General features: G+C 35.8%; 1 long non-coding RNA gene across 1 annotated transcript in view; it reads left to right on the forward strand.

Moving 5' to 3' along the window:
- LOC135328507 (uncharacterized) overlaps window positions 1-13,783 on the forward strand; it is a 62,404-nt gene extending 48,621 nt beyond the window's left edge. Inside the window, exons 2-5 of the long non-coding RNA XR_010389457.1 lie at window positions 6,238-6,356; window positions 8,742-8,872; window positions 11,935-12,088; window positions 13,670-13,783. This is a non-coding gene — a long non-coding RNA (uncharacterized LOC135328507). The remainder of the gene's footprint in view (window positions 1-6,237; window positions 6,357-8,741; window positions 8,873-11,934; window positions 12,089-13,669) is intronic.
- Window positions 13,784-14,876: the final 1,093 nt, after the last annotated feature.

The raw sequence follows: 14,876 nt of genomic DNA on the forward strand, positions 1-14,876 counted from the left end.
GAAGAGACTTCCATAATCAGCATAAATCAAAAGGTCATTAAATTGGTAGGGCAATGAGAAATAAATCAATGCCCTAAGTTGGCTTGTAATTGCTTGTTGCAGGGATACATGGCTGAATGATATTTTGTAAAGACCATACTGTGCGTCTATCTAATTGGGTTGGATGTGTTACAGAGTCTATAACAGAGCTAGCTGAGTATGTCAAAGACCACCCACATATGAACCAAATGACTTACGTGTCTGTGGGACACTCAGGAAAATCTGTACTTATTGCTCCATCTCAATTCTATCAGGAACTTCCTAGGCTGCCTTAAAAAAGGATAGAAAAAGAAACAAAAGGTTGATGCAATTCATTTTGTGTGATGTTTCTAAAACCAATGATATGGAGAAAAAAGTGGCATGCAGTCATAGCGACAGCTATGCTATTTTGGAATGTTCTACGTGTCTGTATTTCGTAATTGGATTCAAATGACCAGAAAGTGACACTTCTCCCACAAGCAGTCAGTTCTTTCTTGTAGCCAAATCTGATAAATAGTTTGGAAGCAAAATCTCGAGAAATTAGGCCTTTGCAGGTCATGACCATTTAGTACTGTGGCTTTATAAGTAATATATTCATCAAAATCAACTTAATCAACATGTGCATCTGCAGAAAGGCAGTAGATAACTATTCTAAAATTAAAGTATATTGCCGTATCAGATTATCAGTGAGCTTCACGTTCTAGAGAATTGCCTTTGTATTTTGCAGCTTGGGTAAAATAAATGTGTACATCTAACACACATTTATTCTATTGTTTTCCTATAGATTCTAAACTTTTTTGTCCTCAGTTAACATCTATATCAATCTGGATTAGTACCACTAAAAGTAATAGTCATTCCAAATAATAATCATTCCAGATTTACATTAGTGTCACTTTATTTTAACATAGCTGTTGTTAGTGAAGTAAAAGTCAGAAGATTTATTAAATGTTGTTGCTTATTCAGTATGCTTACTGTTCAGCAAATGTATTTGTTTTGTATGGATGATGATGATGATGAAGTAGCATTTGTAAGACATTAGGGTTTAATCAGTGTCTAGTTCCTGTTGTGCTGGGAGCTGTACAGTTATGTAAAAAGACACGTTCATTTCCTCTAGACATCTTAAGATTACAAGTTCAAAAAGAGATGCATTGTGCAAACAAATGAACAAAAGTAGGATTAACATGGTTTTATTAGTTATGTGTTGTAGCAGCTCTTTTGTGTGCTTTTTAGTGTTTGGTTGAGGTTTTTTTGTTTTTCATTTATTCTACCTGTGAGAAGACACAAGGGAAGGAAGAGAGAGCAGGAACAGCCAGATTAGTTACAGTAAGAAAGCTAGAAAGACATAAGGAGTGAGAACTACATATTTGCCCAATAAGCTAGAAAGAAGAGTAAGACAAGTCAAAGCTGATTAGTCCCCTCAATTTTAATGTTTGTTAATTGTGACAAGATAGGGATTCAGAAAGGATTTGCAAATACACAAGCATTAGAGACTCTTCGGAGTGGTTGTTAACACAGTTCACTATCTGCAGATTACCATGGCTATTATCCAAGCACATAATTCAAACAGCAGTGAATATGGCATCATTCAAAATCCCAAATATTATTCTAGATTAAAAATTTGCATATGGTCCCCATACTCCTCCAAACTCCTCCAAAACATACAGGCCATTCAAAACTGAGATTCGTGCTTCTGAATGTAGCTGGTCTGTATCTTTCTAAAATACAAACTAGATGCGTAAAGCAAAAATTTAACTTTATACATATTTTCTAATGGTCTAATCCAGTTCTAAATTTAATTTATGTTTAAATTTCAAGATAAAGCTTTGATGGCAGATGCATAAAAAATAGCAAAATAGTTTACAGTCTTAAATGATAGATAAATTTAGTTGGTTTAGAATCAAGAGCTCAAATATCTTTAGGATCTTATGGTTATCCCTACTTGCCTGGATCATGTAGAGTTAGCCTTGAAAAGAAACTCCAAATGCTTTGAGTTATAACAGGAGTAATTACAAAATATACTGCAATGTCAACCATGATCAGCTTAACTTGGGTACTTCCATGTCTCAATCTCCAAGTAAAAATAGCTTGCTGAATAGAATAAAATAACAGCATTTGCTTTATGGCTTGTTTATATTCTACTTTCACTTTCACCTAGACTCAAACCTTTTCTGAATCATGACAACGTCTTCTTTTCTGGTCAGATTTAAATAACTGTGCTCTTCTGTTACTGATGAGTAACAAGAAAGAGGCCATACTTTCTGAACAGATGAAGTTATCTTTCTGTACTGGTTTCTCAGGGAAAATGTTGGGCCAGATTTTCAGGTACAATAGCTCAGTGCTGTTCCATCAAATCTTGTTCTTTTCAAATATGCAAACAAAGCATGCAGTCAGGGAGAGACAGTACACGTGACAGGTGAACAGAACAGGCCTCTGAGCCTTAGGAAGTTTAAACTTTACTAAATATCTTTAAAAAATATGAAATAGTAGGAAAAAAAAGAATTTGAAGATTTCAGGGCTTCCGTAGGATAAAATAAAGCCATAGGATCTGCTGCTATCCATTCTTCTATTGCCACATCTCTATATAGAGCAGGGGAAAACAAGTCTTTGAAACCTTTTCCAAATAATGATCTTGAGTAGCTTTCTTTGAATTCCAGATAAAGAGGAGCTGCTCTTCCTGGTAAGCAGGTGAACTGGCATGCTTATGTATAAAGGGTGCAGAAGATTAGATGACATTTTCAAGTCTCCATCACTGATGGTCTTTAAGAACAAGTCAGACGGACATTTGGGCAGGAAAGTGGACTAGAAGATCTTTTTCCACCTCTATTTTCTACAGTTCTGTGGCACTACCATGCCATTCCTTTTTACTTCCTCTACATTTTCCCTAGGACCTGATAAAACATCTGCAAACATGGCAGATGCAATTTCAGTATTACTGGGAGAAGCAGATAAAAAGAGAGAAGCCAAATCCATTTCTTATTTTATTCTGGGTATTAAAGTGGAGAATAAGAGGTGTTTTCCCTTTGCCAGGGAGGTGGAGGGAAAGGAGGGATAACGCCAGCTGCTCTGTTACTCACAAAAGCAGGATCTCGCTAATTCGATGTTCTTCTCCACCTACATACAGAGAATAATGATGTCCTAAAAATATTTATACATCTATATTGATTTCAAATAGAGCACATGCTTCCAAAAATGTAATAAAGAGATGTATGTTCCAATAATGAAGGTTATAAAATATTTAAATACTTCCTCCGCTTCTCTCAAGAGGAAATGCCAAACAGCAAAGAGGAAGGAGATTCCAGCTTCTCTTGTTTTTAGTGTGAAGTTCTTATTCCCCTTTGCTTTATCACTTTCTTCTCCCAGAATAAAAACCTATTACTATTTTGTGATGCATATCCTGATCCAAACTTCATACATATGCATCGCCATATGTTTCACACATCATATGCTTTCCTTAGTTTCATTTCAGGTTCAACATCAACACTCTTTACCCATCACGCTTATATACACATACTTTGTTCATTTCACACATCTTCCTATGTTTGCAGAGTTGAATAGAAAAAGAAGTTGAATTGACTATATCTCATGGGAAAGAAGAGATGCAAGCCCGTATCTAGACCCTTCTATGTCAGCCTTACCCACTGCTTACTTGAAAATAGTACCATGAGATATTCTCTAACTGTATGAATCCAATCTAAACTCCCTTGCTTGTGCAGTAGTGAAATTTCAGTGAAATTGAGATAGAAAACAATTATTTTAGGTAAAGGACCAAGAGAGGAAAACACAAGTAGATTTGGATATCTCTGGTCAGCATTACAAAACCTAATTTTAAATGCCCTGTCGCCTAGTGGAATCCTTTGCTCGGTTTAATGCCCAGGTTATCCTGGGGATATCTGGTTATCTGAGGATGGATACTCCCAGGCCAGCCACCTGGACAAGGAGTGCTCTAAACCAAAGATGCAGCTCTCAACTGCAGGCAGATCCCAAGTGCAGCTTACAGTTGTCAAGAGAAGAAGGACACTTTTTAGACTCTGAACGGGGCTTCAGGCTTTTCCTGATGATGAAGTCCCCGGTAATACAAAAGGAATTCTACTTCCAATGAGGGAATGGCAAAGAAAGAAATGACAGAAGGGAAGGGCCTGAGGTATTTGTTTCCCAGTTCTAATCCTAAGAAACTGCCAAGGAAGAAATTATATATGGTCATTGCAGTTCATCAGGATTTGGCTTCTATGGAGGGCTTTTCACATTAGAAGCAGTCTTCTAAGATACTGCAATGGGTCAGTGAAATGACTGCTACCCGGGGCATGCAACAAGTGTTCCCCTCAACCTTCAAGTTTTTATTTTTTTTTTATTCTTGTTGAAGGCTGGGATTTTTTTTTTTCTCTGCACTGTGGTTCACCTGCTAGGATTGTTTGTTTGGAATTATGGTGGGAACTGAGATGACATAGCAGCCCTTTTCCTAATTTCTGCTTTCTCTTAAACCCATAATTGTATCATTCCAGGATGATAATGAACACAAAGCAGATGTTCTAATATAGCATTTCTCATTGTATTTAAATTTCACCATCTCCACTTACAGTGTATAAGAGAATCAGCATTTGGAATTGTGAATTTCAGCATTTCCAGCTTAATAATAGTGCTAGGCATGCCACCAATATATTTCATTTAGGATCTATATGGGAATACTGTATGCATTTCTAAACAACTAGCCTTTTGCTTTGTTTTCTACTTAGCATTTTAGTGATGGCTATGGACAGGAAGTATTTATGATGTGGATGCTTACGTTTTCATTTAAAAAGATTGTATTGAGGGAAACTGAAACATGTCAGGAGCTCTTTTATGTTTTTAGATGAAGAATCTGTTTGCTTGGTTTATTTACATGTATCGTAATCTATGGGTTCCCAAGCCGAGAGATCTAACGCAGTTTGGTCTTATTTATGGGCAAACTGACTTCTGGATCTTTTCAGATGTCAAAGGACAAGTTTTGGAAAATTGTTGCGATCTTGTAGTCATTAATGTAGTAATTTTACATTACTGATAGCAAAATCATTTGGTTGCTAACCAAAAATTTGCTTGTGTAATAATTGTGTTCTAGTGATACCTGAGGAAAAACTAAACAGGTCTGACAAAGTGCAAATGTTATGGTTCTCAGTACAAGGGGTAAACAGAATCTGGACATTTTCTTCTATATCTACATTGCCCCTATTAAAATATATGTCATTTTTAAGTGTTTTGTATCGCTCATTCAAACAGGTATGAGAATGAGACGTATTATAAAATATCTAATGGCTTAGTGATTTGAGTGCTTAGCTGGTAAGTGGAATACCCAAATGTGGAGAAATAAGGAGAGTAAATGTCCCCAGATGATGTTTCAGCCACAGGGCTGTGAGATAAATTGTATATACATTCACACCACTATCAGTCAGTCAGCCCCCGTGATCCTGATGTGCTGATCTGTTGCGAGTTGCCTAATGCGAAAGACAGGGTCTAGAAACAAGCAGGTGAGAATCCCTCAGGAGCCCAGGCCTGAGACAGGTCACTGAGCAACGTGGCAGCATGAAGTCCACACACACGTGCTGACAAAATGGAGATACTGCAGGAGAATGCTGAGAGCTGCAGAAGCATTTACGTGGGGAGGTGGCAGCAGAACAACCGGTTTGAGAACTTGTCTTGTGCTTAAATGTGGGACTTGTAAAGTGGTGACCTTGTAATGCATTGAGTGCAGTAATATAATGGTGTGTTGTTATTTTTTTAATGAGTAAGTATTATTGTAAAACTTAGCATCAGTAGGTTCGGGCAAAGAGGGGCCATTGTTATTGCAACAACCTTCTGATCCAACAGTAAAGCTTAATATAGAAGACGTTTATGAGAGGAACTGTGAGTGATAAGATACCCCTTCAACTCACAGTCAAATAAGGCTTGGAGTTACCCAGCTGGTCATGAAAATATCCCCTTAATTTTTATGACCCTGAAAGAAGCATTAACATGTGGAGAAAAGAAGGTTGCAGAGGGTATGTTAGGCAGAGTTGTAGAAGAATACTTTGGCTATGTAGTGATGAATTGTCTGTGAGAAGTAGGCACCTAAATAATTTTAGAGGATTAGGATCTAAGTGGAAACAGACATGGGGCACAAATGGCTATTGACTTCAGTGGAAACTTCCATACATGTCACCCTGTGCAATGCAAGAGGCTATACTGCATTTTTATTTTTTTCTCTTCCAGAAAAAATACCAAACGGAAAAACAGAGAAATTCACAGAAAATGCTTACAATAATTACCGAGCCCCTGAAAAAAAGCAGTGCATGTGTTTATGCACAAAATCACATCATCCATCATAACAGGTATTTGAGCAAAATTTGGAGGAGGAGAAATAAAAGGAAGCAAGCTTTACTAATTTTTAAGAGGGACAAGTGGAATACTTCTTCACAGGGCAAAGCCAAATAAACAAAAATACTAAACACTGACAGTCATATACAACTAGTGTTTGGGGAAGGAAGCAGGAATTAAATGTTGTGTAGGGTGAGGGTAAAGATGCCTTAGAAGGATTCTGTCTGTGAGTCACTAACTTGAGCTGCTCAGGGCAACAAACCCCAGTGTACAGGTGAGAGCGGTTTCTTTAGAGTTTTGCAATATCCCTCTTCATCACCTCCGTTAACCTTTGTCAGGGGAGGCACCTCACTTGACCTCTACCCTTTCAGAACTGTAAGTACCAGAGGAAACAACCATTCATTTGATATTTATACAGATAAGAATGAAGTTTTATTCTCATTTGAAATTTATATACATTTACATTTACAATTACAGTTGTTCAGATAAATGTCACATGAAAGGTTTCTAAAGCTGACATTTTTTAAAAGTATGCCTAAAAATGTTGTGGTCAAATGAAGGACTGTGATTCACATGGCACTTAGAATGGTCTGCCTGTCTTCTGCACACAACTTGAAGGAAAATTCTCAGCTAAACAGAGAGCACTATGGTAGCACCTAACCAAAAAGCAATAGGGGAGTTCTCAGTGGAATTAATCAAGTAGATGGAAAAAAACCTTCCATTCTCAAGTAATAGTCTGAGTCTTACTATCAAAGAGGTGAATAACTAGGCTAAAACTCCCAGACAAGTCCAGTTCTTTCCTAGAACTGAGTGGATGGTAATTACATTAGGGAAAAAAAAGGGTAAGAGCAAATCACAACCAGAGTGATTCATAATATTAGCAATACTGTCAGCATCTTTCAGGGATTGTAACTATCTCCCTAATAATTTCAGTTAAATTTCCTCATCCAAAAATATGCAAAGTTCAGTTTTGTGATCAGAGACACAATTGTTCTTGAGTTGGCCCAATAAAGGAAAATGCTATTCTGTGGCGATTACCTCAGAAGAAGAGTCTGTAATAACTATTCAGTGTCCCCCCTCCTTGTTCAAAGGCACATGTTACTCATGTTACAGTATTTTGTCTGTCAGGGTGGCTACTTAATTTACATATTGAGGGGGGAACTGAAATCAAATTTTGACTTACTTTAGGAACTTCTGCAATAAGAATATACTTTGGAAATCAATTCTTCTTCTGTTCTTCTGGATTATAAAAAGATACTTCCTTTGCTTTAAATCCTAGTTTTGAGGCTGAATCACATAACATCTTGAGATAGACAAAACTCCAATTGCTGACATTTGTAATCGGTTCATGAAAAGGAGTTTCACCCATCAGGAATTTTTAATTATATCGGCTGGTTATTAACAGCAATGCAGATGTTAGCTAGCGTAATATTTGAAGGCAGAAAGCAACTGTATTGTGAGCACTTGTTTCCTCATTTTGATGTATGTGCAGGTGAATAATAGCAGAGTAGCAGAGAGAGAACTATAATACTCTGGAACTTAGAATTATGAAATATCATAACCCCATATTTACCAACTGTCATTCTCTTTGATATTTTTTTAAACTAGGGTGAGGGAAGATCCAAACAAACCTTAAAGCTATTCTTTCCCCCGAAATGTATTAAAGTGTGTCTTACTATTATAGACTAATCCCTGGAAAAGAAATCTGTTGTAATTCCAGTACAAAACATTTCCAATGAGGGTCCTGATCAGTGTGGTTATTCAAAGAACAGAACAAAACCAGCTTTGTCAAAAAATACCATTTTGCGTCAATTTTACAGAGAGATCTGAACTAGATAGAAGGACTTGTCTGAGGTTATATAGGAAGTCTGTGGAAAAAACTGAACCCGGATCCACCTCAGCGTTAACCATTTGACTAGTGTTTTGTTAATTTCCAGAGCATTCATAGGACTTCCCTACAGAAAGGTTATGCTAATAAGGTAAATTATTATAAAATTTAAGTGAAAATATTAGGCCTGATTTTCTTAACAAACATGACTTTAACTGTACTAGACAAAACGTAACTGTTATTGAAGAAGGGAATTTCCTCTTTGTCCTTATGTGCATGGAATTTTGTGTAACTGTAGTCATTTTTATTTCATTTGGCTGTCACAGAAAAAAATAATCACCCAAATTTCCTCTGAAGTTTGGATTTTCAGAATCATTTTACTACTCTTGGACAAAAGAGATATGGGAAAATGACTGTGTTCAAGCCTTATGAAAAACATTTTGATTTTACTAAGAAGAAATACAGCCATTCTTTTTATCATATGATTAAATAAACATCAGGACTGTAACTATTTATTTGCTGCTAATTAACATGGTATCTGGATGTTTCTCTAATTCTTCCTTTAAAATAGCAAATATTCCCACAGAAGATGCTGCATATTAATCATGTTATATTCACTGATCAGCGATTCATTTGGATAGCCCTGATCCACTCTTTGGGAATTGTCTAAGGCGTTTTGGTATTTCTGAACCCCATCCAAAGGTAATTAACCTTTTCTTCCTTAACATAATTGTAATGAAAACTCACTTACTTTAATCTTATGAATAGTTATTTCACCAAAATTTATAAAGTAGATGCTGGATATGAAATTGACAACTTCTATATACTGTTTAGCCTTTTACTTCAAATTCAACATATCCTTGCACAACTGAGTAGTTTAACTCTTCGGCAATTTAAGAGGACTAATGACTTAGATTTCTGTATCTATACAGCCACATTCCCCATTTTTTTACTGAAGTATTTCTAAACTTCTGAAATAATAGAGAATAATATATAAAATAACCTGGCAAACAGAAAAAATAATTATCTTCTATTGTATTATATTCAGCAGAAAAAAGGGAAAGAAGCAGGGAAAGAAAAGATAAGAGATACTAAAGTATGAATTTTACTTAACTGAAATGTTCAAAGATATTGCACAGAACTTTTAAAATTCATGTCATATGCCACTGACTGAAGTATTCTTTGAATTTTATTTATAACCCATCCAAATACAAAGAAACAGCTTAGTACAGGGAGCAAATTTAACCTTGCTTCTTCAAAAATGTGTACTGTGAATAAGGGTAAAAGAGTATAAACAAATATCCAAAACATCTCTTATAAACATCAGAAGGACCAGTCAGAAAAGAATGGCCACTGCCACACTTGGAGTTTTATTATTCCATGTCTGGGCCAGGTTTGCCATCTCACCGTGAGGAGGAAATTCACATCTGCTTAAGTTTTTTTTATTAGTAATTTATAATCCCAACCACTAAAATTAGAAACAGATGTTAGTTAAATGAAAGACAGTGTAAAAGAAAACTACACAATATGTTTTCCATAAGATAGGGGAAGTGTAAAAGGAGAAAAAGACTGGTTTTGAGTCATATAGTTAGAGAATCAAGGAACTCAAATAATAAAATTATCATGGACATAGGGTAGGACCTTTAACATGATTTTATCTTTACACGTTAAGGTATATGTTAAGATCTGAGACAAGTTGCAAGGGTAACATCATTGCTACTTGTCAGTCATATCTATATCAGAGAATCTCCGATCAGAATGTCCATTATGGTTTTCTAGTCCGGTCTCTACTTTGAATGCAACTTTGGATCTTACTCTTCTTTTTCTCCCCAAGAGATTAAAGAACCACTGATCCTACATTTGCACCAACTATACAAACTGACCATGTAAGCAGATAAGCAAATTGCCAGCACTACAGAACATCTAGAAGGACAACCAGAAGATAGACAGCACCAAACATTGAAATAGGCAACTGGACAGACTAGATGTAGAGAAAGGAATACCAGATGTGAGATAGTACAAACATTAAGATTATGTGGCTGTTTTCACATGAGTTAGAGTATCTTTTTTGACTGCAGTTTGTTCGCATGAAGTTTTTAAAATAGTACCTATAAAAGTAAACGTAAGTGGGATTACTTCATAAAAAAAGACTATATTTGAAGTGCAATTTATTTAGAGAAGGGGCACATTCAGTTCCATACAACAATTAGGCTCCAAAAAAACAGGTTGGGTAGGAGACAATCTATGTAGTATGTCTTTCATTTTAAAGGCTATGCTAGAATAATAAAAACTGATTTTTTCTTACGAGGAGGGAGCCAGGTTTGTGAGCTATAGCCAGGATGTTAGGAGAAATGATACTGCCAAAGCAGAGAGAGAAAGCTAATAGAGTTGCATTTGATAATTGTTTTGTTTTCCAGTGGATCCTTTAGATTCTTAGCTCTTTAAACCCACATGCTGTCAAAAAGCTTCAAAACTACAGGAATAATTTTGTGAAACCCCTACAAAGTAGCAACTGGATATTTTGTTTTTCCTTTCTTATATAGGTCTTCTGTTCAAGTCTAACTCAAGTCTTTAAATTTAGGGATACAAAAGGAGACATAAGATAAAACTAAAGAAAGGAAGATAGATTTGATGGCTTTCTAAAAGTGTAAGCTGAGGATATAATATTATTTTTGAATCACGATGTAAAGGTTGAGGAAGCATGAGAATCAGGGTCATGGTTCTCCTTGATCTCACAGAAATCAGAATCAAGTAATTTGTTGAGACTCCCAAACTCTTAAAGCTGCCTTATTTTGCAAGATGTTATGAATATACCTCATGTATTCAATGGAAATAGAGAAAAACACCTGGTGCAAGTCAACACCAGAAATTAAAATGAAATGATTTTTGCATATTGTAATCTGCACTTCTATTCTACATTACTTCTATTGCCATTTATAAAATAAACACAGATGGAAGAAGACTATATTTACTTTTTCACACTATTTTAAAAGTGTTACACTATTGATAGAAGTGAGCATTTCTGATCTATTTCATGTTAAATACATGCTGTTTGAAATAAACGCTGAAACAATTAAAATTGCAGCACCACAGAAGCTCTTAGCTACATTAATCTAAGCTTGAAAGCTGTTCTGTTCTCCTCTATTGATGAACAGTTTTGAGTGATCAGTAATCTTTTAATGAAAGAAAGTTTTAATAGAAATACTACTATGTTTGACATTAAACAGCTTTGATCTTAATTTTTATCAACCCAAGGGAAAGTTCGGTTTCACTTGGCAGGTTAAGGGGACAAAGAATGTTTCATTTCAGAAATTTTCTAACTTTTTTTTTTTTCCTATTTGTAGTAAAAATTGAAGAACTGTCAAGTTTTCCTGTAACACTTGTCAGACTTTGGGATTTTGAAATAAACCAAATGAAAAAAGTTTTCATGAATTCATAAACCTTTTCTTTTCTTTTTTTTTTTTTTTTTTTTTTTTGACAATCTCTTATTAGACTCTTGACTGTTTCACATGTTCCAAAACCTATATATTCAGTTGTGGTTAAAACTGAAGGTAAGTGCCTACAACCCTCACTTACCAGAGACTGGAGCAGAATTTACCCATTTATTTAACAGTATTATAATAGCGACTGGTCAGGACATTCTCCTGGCAGTGGGAGTCTTGGATTTTTATCTTTGATTTAACTTTTTATCCAATGACTCTGTAATACAAATGCCTACACAAGCGAAGGAACACACAGCAGAGTCCAAATTTATTTCCTTTCAGATTTGCTATGATCCAAGAGCCAAGATACAATGGGCGTCACATGACCTTTAAACCTTTTGAGTTTAAGCACTTCCAGGAGTTAATGTCAACATGTCAACAACTAAGCAGTGGTTTTGGACTTGGGCATCTAAATACTCATTTATGCTCTGGACAGGTAAGCCCTTTAATTAATTTTGGTACCTAGATTGTGTGTGCAGGTTGAATTTAACAGGAGTGGAAGAGAGGGAGGAGTAAAACAAATCAAAATTGATTCCAGTGTTAGGGTCGGAAGTATCAGGAAAGGGCAGGACCATGCAGCAACCTCATTTTATTGAGAGAAACAAGAAGCTGTTGTGTTCAAGCCAAAACATATCCTGAGAGGAAGAGGAGGAGCTGCTTGTCAAGCCAAATATGAGAGAGACAGTGCTTAAGGATTTAAAGGGCAGCAGTAGAGGGGAGAAGAGCTAAAATGAGTCGTCTTTGATGACAACAAATATTTGTGATAAATCTTTCTCAAAGAGAAGGTATTAGTGGAAGATCACACTACTAACGCAGTGTTTCTTGAGAATCATTACTTTTTTCCCTATTCTGCCCACAAGTTTGATACCCTGTCAGCATAAAAGAAGGCAAAGGTCATGTTTCAAAGAAGTTATTTTTCATTAACAGAGTAATGAGTCTTATGACAAGCAACAGAAGTCTTTAAACTGCCAAAACCAGGGTTCCTAACCATCTCTTATTCAGGATTCCTAATTATCCACAGTAGTCTCTGAAAACAACATATTAACATACAAGTGGAATTGAAGATAAGAGCTTATAGTCTTTATTTTAAAGAATTTGGCCATAAACAGGAATACTATACTCTGAAATCTGTTTTCTGTTACATTTTATTGTGTTTAGCCTTTTAGCATATGGGTGTGGGGGAGGTCTTAAGGAATACATAATTATATTTTTAGACATATGGTGAGGTATCTTGGTTGTCAATTAAATATTCTGAAACAAAAATGGTCTCAAAGATTTTCTCCAAATTCTAATATGTGGTATTTTTCCAGAAAGTATAAAAATAAAACATCCTTTACCTGAAATACCTTAATGATCCCACATTGGATTAAAAATATCCTTTTAATGAATGAAAGTTTAACAGTAGTTGTACATTTACAGCACATCCAAGTTAGTATCTTAAAAAGGAAGACCTGTGGAAATCTTAAAATATTTCTAATTCTATATATCGTTGTCTGTTCTGATACTTTGTGTGAAAGACTCAGTATCTGATAAGACATCCACAACCCATGTCATCTCATATAACTGACCTACCATTTTACTTGCTCACGTAGCAGACAAACAGTAGTAGCGTTAAGAATCAAATAGCTTTTTAAGTCATGGTGGGGAAGTTTGCAGTGTGGTTGATTACCATTCATTGTCTAAACAGAACTCATTTTTGTTACACTTTTGCATCAAGCTTGAGCATAAAATTCAATCCCTCTCCCACCAGCTCTGGTATATTATTACTGTATATTATTTTGTCTTTACTTTCAAAAGAATGTGGCAATAAAACGAATGTTGTCAGCACCTGAAATATAATGCAATTACTGGAATTTCCTGAGTTGAACTGTTTGGTTACCTCTGGGAGAGAGCTGCCAGTCGGGGTTGTGACAGGAATCAGCAGAGTTCTCCACAAGTAACAAGGGAGCAGAAAGCTCGGCTCTTTGGGAGGACGGTTTCCTGAAGCGTCCCTTTGGTGCCTCCTTTTCCTTTCCAGCTCCAGCGAATGCTGCCATGACAGGAGCGTGCGGAGACAGGCAGCCCACCAGTGATGCAGGGTAGAGCACGGTAAAGGCCAATAGTTCTGGGACGGGAATAGAGAAAACTCTGGGGCAAAGCTGTTTGCAAATCAATGTAGGACATACAATAAGGGGAAAAAATAGTGTAAAAATACAAAATGTAATGAAGAGCCGCTTTATAAACTTGGATGAATTGCCAACTCTAAGACTTGCATATTAGAACAAGGTCAATACACACAAAGGGGAATAAAAGCCATAAGATGATGATTTTTAAATCTTAATTTTTAGTGTATTATGATTTTTTTGTTTGACTCGAGGGTTTTGTTGGATTTACTGCACTGAAAATATGACTGAAATCCATGTGTACCATCTAATACGCTGCTTCTCTCAATACAGTAATTTAAGATGAATCTCATTAAAAATCATCTTTCTGAACAGATAAACAAAGCAGTAATGTATTTTTAATGAGGTAAGGTCGTTTCTTGCTGTGAAAATGTGCCGAGACCTGTGAAAATGCAGTTTTCCATCTTCCAGTGAGGATGAGTGTTTATCAATGCATCATTGTCCTATTTGCTGGTAATACTGACCTAGTGAGCTACATAAAAAAAGTTGGGACACCTCTACAAATAGAAGGATCAGTATTGCTGTTTTCAGAAATTGCATTATTTGTTTGTCTGAATTGTTATGTCATTGTCATAAAACTCCAAATTTGTGTTTGAATTACAGTTTTAAGTTGAATTTGTCATGACTTTTCTTCTTAAACTTCGTATTATTGTTGCTGATCACATTCAAAATGGCAACCATCAGGAACCGTGGGAGATCATCTGGGGTTTCACAGTGATCTGAATAGTTTCTCTTGGGCAGAATGAATGAACTCCTTTCAGTACAAACGTTGCTGATGTGTAGAAGGAACTTCTTAGAAAATATAGAAATGTTGTGCTGGCACTTTTTTCTTTTTTGGTAGTTCCTTGTTTTGGAGGGGAGTAGTATAGAAAGGACTGAAAAAGAGCAAGAAAGGCATTCTCATGGCATGCATGAGTGTATTTTTAGAAGACTACTAACCCAAAACAAGTAAGTTTGTAAAGCAGACTTTTTGTTTGTATGCAAGTAAACAAAGTTAAGCAAGCAAGCAGAAAGAATACCTGAAATGTTCTGAGATTTAGAAATTTCCCCATTCACAAAAAA

This window comes from Dromaius novaehollandiae, chromosome 5 (genome assembly GCF_036370855.1).
Source record: "Dromaius novaehollandiae isolate bDroNov1 chromosome 5, bDroNov1.hap1, whole genome shotgun sequence".
Lineage (NCBI taxonomy): Eukaryota > Metazoa > Chordata > Aves > Casuariiformes > Dromaiidae > Dromaius > Dromaius novaehollandiae.